Source organism: Suncus etruscus, chromosome 2 (assembly GCF_024139225.1).
Source record: "Suncus etruscus isolate mSunEtr1 chromosome 2, mSunEtr1.pri.cur, whole genome shotgun sequence".
Lineage (NCBI taxonomy): Eukaryota > Metazoa > Chordata > Mammalia > Eulipotyphla > Soricidae > Suncus > Suncus etruscus.
In genome coordinates, this window is record NC_064849.1 from 93,131,158 (window position 1) to 93,137,796 (window position 6,639).

Sequence of the window (6,639 nt, forward strand, 5' to 3'; positions counted from 1 at the left end):
GTAGTTCTCTGTGTAGTTATTTCTATAATTGCACTCACCACTCTTTGTGGTGAACTTCATGAAGTGAGCTGGAAGTTCCAGCCCTCCTCTCATTGTCTCTGAGGATTGTTGCAAAAATGACTTTCATCTTTCTTAAAACCCATAGATGAGTGAGACTATTCTGCGTCTCTCTCTCTCTCTCTCTCTCTCTCTCTCTCTCTCTCTCTCTCTCTCTCTCTCTCTCTCTCCCTCTGACTTACTTCACTCAGCATGATAGATTCCATGTACATCCATGTATAGGAAAATTTCATGACTTCATCTCTTCTGACGGCTGCATAATATTCCATTGTGTATATGTACCACAGTTTCTTTAGCTATTTGTCTGTTGAAGGGCATTTGGTTGTTTCCAGAGCCTGACTATTGTGAATAGTGCTGCAATAAACATAGGTGTGAGGAGGGGGGTTTTGTATTTTATTCTTGTGTTCTTAGGATATATCCCGAGAAGTAGAATAGCTGGGTCGAATGGGAGCTCAATTTCCAGATTCTGGAGGAATCTCCATATCGCTTTCCATAGAGGTTGGATTAGATGGCATTCCCACCAGCAGTGGATAAGAGTTCCTTTCTCTCCACATCCCCACCAGCACTGATTATTCTCATTCTTTGTGATGTATGCCAATCTCTGTGGTGTGAGTTGGTATCTTATCGTTGTTTTGATTTGCATCTCCCTGATGATTAGTGATGAGGAGCATTTTTTCATGTGCCTTTTGGCCATTTGTATTTCTTTTTTATCAAAGTGTCTGTTCATTTCTTCTCCCCATTTTTTGATGGGATTAGATGTTTTTTTTTTCTTATAAAGTTCTGTCAGTGCCCTGTATATTTTGGATATTAGCCCCTTATCTGATGGGTATTGGGTGAATAGTTTCTCCCACTCGGTGGGTGGCTCTCAGGCAGAAACCAGCAGGAATCAATGTGTATATGTCCCGACCCACTTCTGAAGCAGGCAGGATCACCGGCAGGAATGCTGATGAAATCCAGTCTCAGGCAACTGAAAACAGCATGACCCAAGATGAAATCGTTGAATTTCTAATGATCCTTAAGAAAAAGTTAATATTATTGTTAAAGAAGAGATACCATGCATATCACTTTATCTCCATCCAACACTTAGTTACTGACCCAAGTGATCAGTTTAAATTATCATCTTCATAATGGTTCCTTCTCTTCCTTAACTGCACTGGTACACTCTGTAGCAAGCTTCCTACCATGTACTCGTCTCCCTGGCCCTTGACACTATTGTCTCTGGATATTTGTATCACATTATATTTTAGTTTTCTTATATCCCCCAAGCAAGTGAGATTATTCTGTCTATTCCTCTTCCTTTGACTCATTTCATTCAGCATAATACTCTCCATCTCCATTCATGTATAAGCAAATTTCATGACTTTCTTTTTAAGCCTACAGCACCTGGTATTCCCAGGCCGTCTCCAAGTACTAACCAGGCCCGACCCTGCTTAGCTTCCAAGATCAGATGAGATTGGGCACATTCAGGGTGGTATGGCTGTAAACTAAATTTCATGACTATTTTTTCTAACAGTGCATAATAGCTTATTTTGTAGCTGTACCATAGTCTCTGGATCCACTCATCTGTTCTCAGGTGCTTATGTTGTTTCCAGATACTCACTATTGTAAATAGTGCTGTGATGAGTATAGGAGTAAAGAATATCTAAAAGGAAAAAAAGGGATAGAGAGAGCGAGAAAGAGAGAGAGGGAGAAGATAAAAATGCCTGCCCCAGATGCAGACAGGGGGAAGGATAGGATGGAAACTGGGGACATTAGTGGTGGGGAAATGTTCAATGGTTAAGGGTGGTATACACTGTAAGACTGCAACACAATCACAAACTACTTTGTGATCAGTGTTTAAATAAAAAAAAATGAGTGATATAAAGAACAATAATTTCAATGGGAAATATAGAGAATTACAAGGTAAAGAAAAAGATAGAAAGCTGACAGATCACTAAATCCCTGGTGGAATAAGGTTAGAGAACCTACATGTTATTCTTAAGGTTATAAAAACAGAAAACTCAGTGTCTGACCCAAGTCTCCAATGTAAGAGAATAAGGAGGTTCCTAAGAAGTGAGGGGAGATATTTTCCCACTAGAAATACAGCTGAGAGGCCAGCAGTGTGGTGACAGAATGACCATCTGAAGATCAAGAAAGTCAGTTCTCCAACTGCAGGGCTTGCTCCTACCATAAAAGAAAAAACTCGTCTCACATCATGTGTCAGCTAATGGCTCAATGGCTTCCTCTGAAGTGGTCAGGTGGGTTTTGGGTCTGGATAGGACTGAGATTCAATCCTCCTTTGTCAGTAGTATACAGCCCAGATCTCCCCTTACACTAGTTCTTTCCCTTTTCCCCACTGAGCTATCTCTTCCTCCCTTGATGCTGGCCCACTTGAACTTGGTAATAACAACACCAGTGCTTTTTTCTTGGGAGACCAGTATCTCTGGAAGGTCTGCTGGTTCTGAAGTAACAGGAAATGAAATGGGAAAATGAATGCTCAGCCCCCCACCTCCTCTTGCATACACAACACGCATTTGAACATTGTCTCTGTGCATACCAATGACACAGTTTTGTTATCCTGCTGTAAACAGACCCTGTAGAGCCAAGCACTAATGGAATATTAAAATTACCTCTCACAGCTGAGCTGGAGGACAGGGAAACTGCTATTTAGCAGCTCTTAACTAATTATTTACTTCCAGACAATACAGGGAAAAAAAGACTTCCGGGGAGATAAGGTCTTCCAAATCCTAAAGTCCAAGTGGGAAAAGTGAGTGAACAAAAATCTTGCTTAAAAAGAAAGGAAATCAATATTTTTGGTAGAGTAAATGGACAGAAGTGAATCTACATTGTTTATAGCTCAGCAGATAATGGGGAATGGCCTAGAACTAGTTATTGTGGGAGGAAAAAATAATGCTACTGGTATTCAAGTGGATCAAGCCCTAAACCTTGCCACAGGAAGCAAGGTACCTTCTTGAGGCATCACTCTGAGAGGCTACTGTTTGCTGAGAGAGAAACAGTGGAGAATCTTGGAGAAGAACCTTGCTTTACACTTCCTGGATGAATCTAACCAAGGTTCAGAGTGCTGAACCCAAGTGATTATGACCAAGGTGCACTGCCCTATTGAGAAGTGGACAGAGTGGGGTGGAAGCTCTGGGGAATGTATAGTTGCTAGTTGAAGGGCCCTTTAGGTATGTAGTTATTTTGGACATGGTCACCAGAGTACACAGATCTCAGACTGTGACACATCTCTCCCCCCCCCCCCCCTTTGCTTGGGACTGCATTTTAGGTTAGTTCACTTACTGGGGAATCCCAAGTCTGCCCAAGTCTCTGCCAGAGTATGGGATCAAGCTTAAGAATGTCCTGCTAAAATAAAGCCAAGGTTGTCACTGGACTTTCCTCAGGGAAAGTTGAAGCCGAGATGCCTTGGTGTGACCTAGGCAAGTGAGACCCAAGTCACAGAATGACACAGAGAGAAGAAATCTGAGGTTCTAAGTCAGTGTCAGAAGTGATCTGACTTAGATCATTTCTGAGATTGAACCAGCCCTTCCCCAAGGCAGTGTGTGCCCCACCATGTTTCAGCCCTCTGGGGGTCCCAGAACAGCACTGACCAGGTTCAAAAATGGGACCACAGCTTGATGTCTTTTCCAATCCCTCCTTTTACTTGAACAGGTGCTTCTGCAGTGTGGGTCTCCTGAGTTCCTATGTGCCTTTTCCAGCTCAGCCAGGAGACTATGAATCTCTATTTCCAGAGACAAAAACATCACTGCTGCTTTGATGATTATAGTTGAACACCAGCTTTTTTCCTCCCAGAGACAGACACCAGTCAGGAGACTAGGAAACAGATTAAGTAGGTGGATGAAATGGGAGAAAGTTCCGCAAACTTTTCTGTCCACATTGCTTGCTTCCTGCTCCAGACGGGCTCTCAGTTGAAGCTCTGAAAAACAAAATTCTATCATTCTCTCTATACAAAATTGACTAGATTTTGCCTTCTCTGGTCAGCAAATATTTTGGGAAGTCTTTTTAAATTTTCTCATTGAGATTCTCTGGTTTGTAATGCTAATACTACTATTGAGCTCTTCTGCGTGGGAGTTTAACAGCCCGCCCATCATCAATGTAATTTTTCCCATTCCCAAGGACACCTCAACTCCTGAACTTAGCTGTGTGACTCAACTGTCCTGTTTTGCTAACTTTGAACCTTTGCTGCTACCTTAAAATGGGTAAAAAAAAATCTATCAGTGATCTTGGCAGACCATCCTCGAGCATTGAGGTATTGGAACAACCCTTGGTCTTTATTGATGGCCACTACTTCATCTCTACTCAGGAGAGCTTCCTTTACCCCAGAGCAAACCTGATCAACACAAACTGCAGTTGAAGCAGGTGTAGATGTTGGGTAAGCGAGGATTGGAAGGATAGGTAGGTGCCAAAGACCAGCTAAATCTTAGAATGTACAGACCCCATACTACCCTCTACAGCTGTACTATGTGCAACTTCATGCTTACCTTCAGAATTGCACCATGTGCAAAGACTGCAATCAACTCCAGCCTGTACTGTGTGTAAACTCCACAGTCCCCTGCAGGATGGTGCGATGTGTAGAACCCACTCTTCCCTCCAAGCTGCTTTCCCCAAGGTGCCAGGGCCCTACATGCTTCTTTACCTGCCTCCTGCAGAAGGTGGGAATCCACCCAGCATCTTCCTCTAAAGATATCCCATATGTTTTACTTCTCTGGAAGATCAATTTGACATTTTAATTATGTGTAAAAGTTCAACCAAATATATTACTATTGAATATTTTGACAAGATTTTTTTATCCTATGTTCTCATTGAGATTCCAGGAACCAACTGCTCAACTACAATTACATAAAAGGAGAGAACAACAGAAGAACAAGGTGCACCTTGCCCACTCCACATGTGGGAAGGCGCCTCTATTCTGCATCTACTGATGAGTGAGGCAGACCTGAGCTGGACTCAGTGCTGAGAAGGGATTGATGAGCCATTCCTGGGGAGGGTACCAGGGTGTGCCTTGAGTGGATCAAGCTCTATTCTGAGACTGCAGCCAGATATCAGGCTGGGCTTACAGTTTCCAGCTCCTCAAATGGGACTGTTACTGGCTGCAGTTGTCGGTGTGGTTGTTGACCACCAGTATCTCTTTCTGGATTCTTCACAGAACAATGGAGCTTCCCAGGATGGACCCAGCATTTCTGTACCCTCATGGCTGGACTGACAGCAGCCAGTTCTGGCCCAGTGTTACAAGTTCAGCATAAGCTCGGCGATGGGGACACCACAGGGCAAAGATGCCCCAGGACAGAACTGGGGGCTCCCCCCAGAAACTGCTCCAAAAGGCCGTCTGCCCAAGGAGCTGTATTTCTTTCTCCGGAGGAGGAGCCCAAATGTGTCAGGAAGGACTGGAGGGTGCTTCCCAGGATCTGGTCTTCTCCAGCCATTCTGGGACCTCATGCAGTCGAGTCCAGAATTGGCAGACAAAGGGAGAACAATTATCCTCTGTTCCCTACTGCAGTGATTTTTCCTGCATCTCATCTTTGGGCAATACATTTCAACTGAGCAACAGTCTCGTGGCAGGGAACAGTAGTTTGGCAGTGCAGGTGATTTTAATGAACACTTTAAACTAAGTCTTCACCATCTGTTCTGCTTCCTAATTACAAACCTACACTCATTTGCGTTTGCATCATTAAAAGTGAAATTCTGGCAAAGGACTGGAAGCTCTTGTCTAGCCTGTCCTCATGGTCCTAAACTCTTTTCCTCCACTGAAAAATCCTGAAGTCTGAGGCATCCTTTGAGGTGCCTGTACAAAAAGCAACACTCCTGCATGTACTGTATCCCTTACCCATTGCCATTACACATTGTCCATGTCGCTAGTCATCTCTGTGTCTTTTACTGTCACTCTTTATTTTTTTATTTTTGGGTCACACCCGGCAGTGCTCAGGGGCTACTCCTGGCTCTACGCTCAGAAATCTCCCCCAGCAGGCTCGGGCGACCATATGGGATGCCGGGATTTGAACCACTGACCTTCTGCATGCAAGGCAATTGCCTTACCTCTATTCTATCTCTCCAGCCCCTACTGTCACTCTTTAATCCTCTGATGACAAACAGGAAGTCTCTTGAAAAAGGATCTTATATTTCAAATTCCCTGAATGTCCTGGTAATTTTAGCTTGCTTTAGGGATAAAGGGAGGATTTCAGCAGAAGCCCTTTAAACAGGAATTAAACTCATTTGCACAATTGAGACCTACAGCTCTCTCGCTCTCTCTCCTGTGAGCAGGCTGGAGCATTTTATAGAGTTTAACTCTGCAAATATTGTTTTACTTCACTTCTCCTCCCTAAGGAATTACTCATCAAGATGAACTTGAAGTCAAATCAAGAGATACCAGGAGAGATGCTGCCATTCAAATCATCTGCTCAGATTCCAAAGAGAGTAGGCGGGCTTGATTCTGCTGGATTCTAGAATGTAAGAAAGCTTGGGTGCTTTTCATTAGAACTGCTCAGACTGCCTCAAAGGTAAAGCTTTGCTCTGGGACCTTAGAAATTCAATGATTTGCAAAGCAGCAGTTTTGGGGGACACACACATGTTTTTCAGGTAATTTCTCAA

At 43.5% G+C, this 6,639-nt stretch overlaps 1 pseudogene; it reads right to left on the minus strand.

The window, feature by feature from the left end:
• Positions 1-1,428: 1,428 nt before the first annotated feature.
• On the minus strand, positions 1,429-1,542 carry LOC126002767 (uncharacterized; annotated as a pseudogene).
• Positions 1,543-6,639: the final 5,097 nt, after the last annotated feature.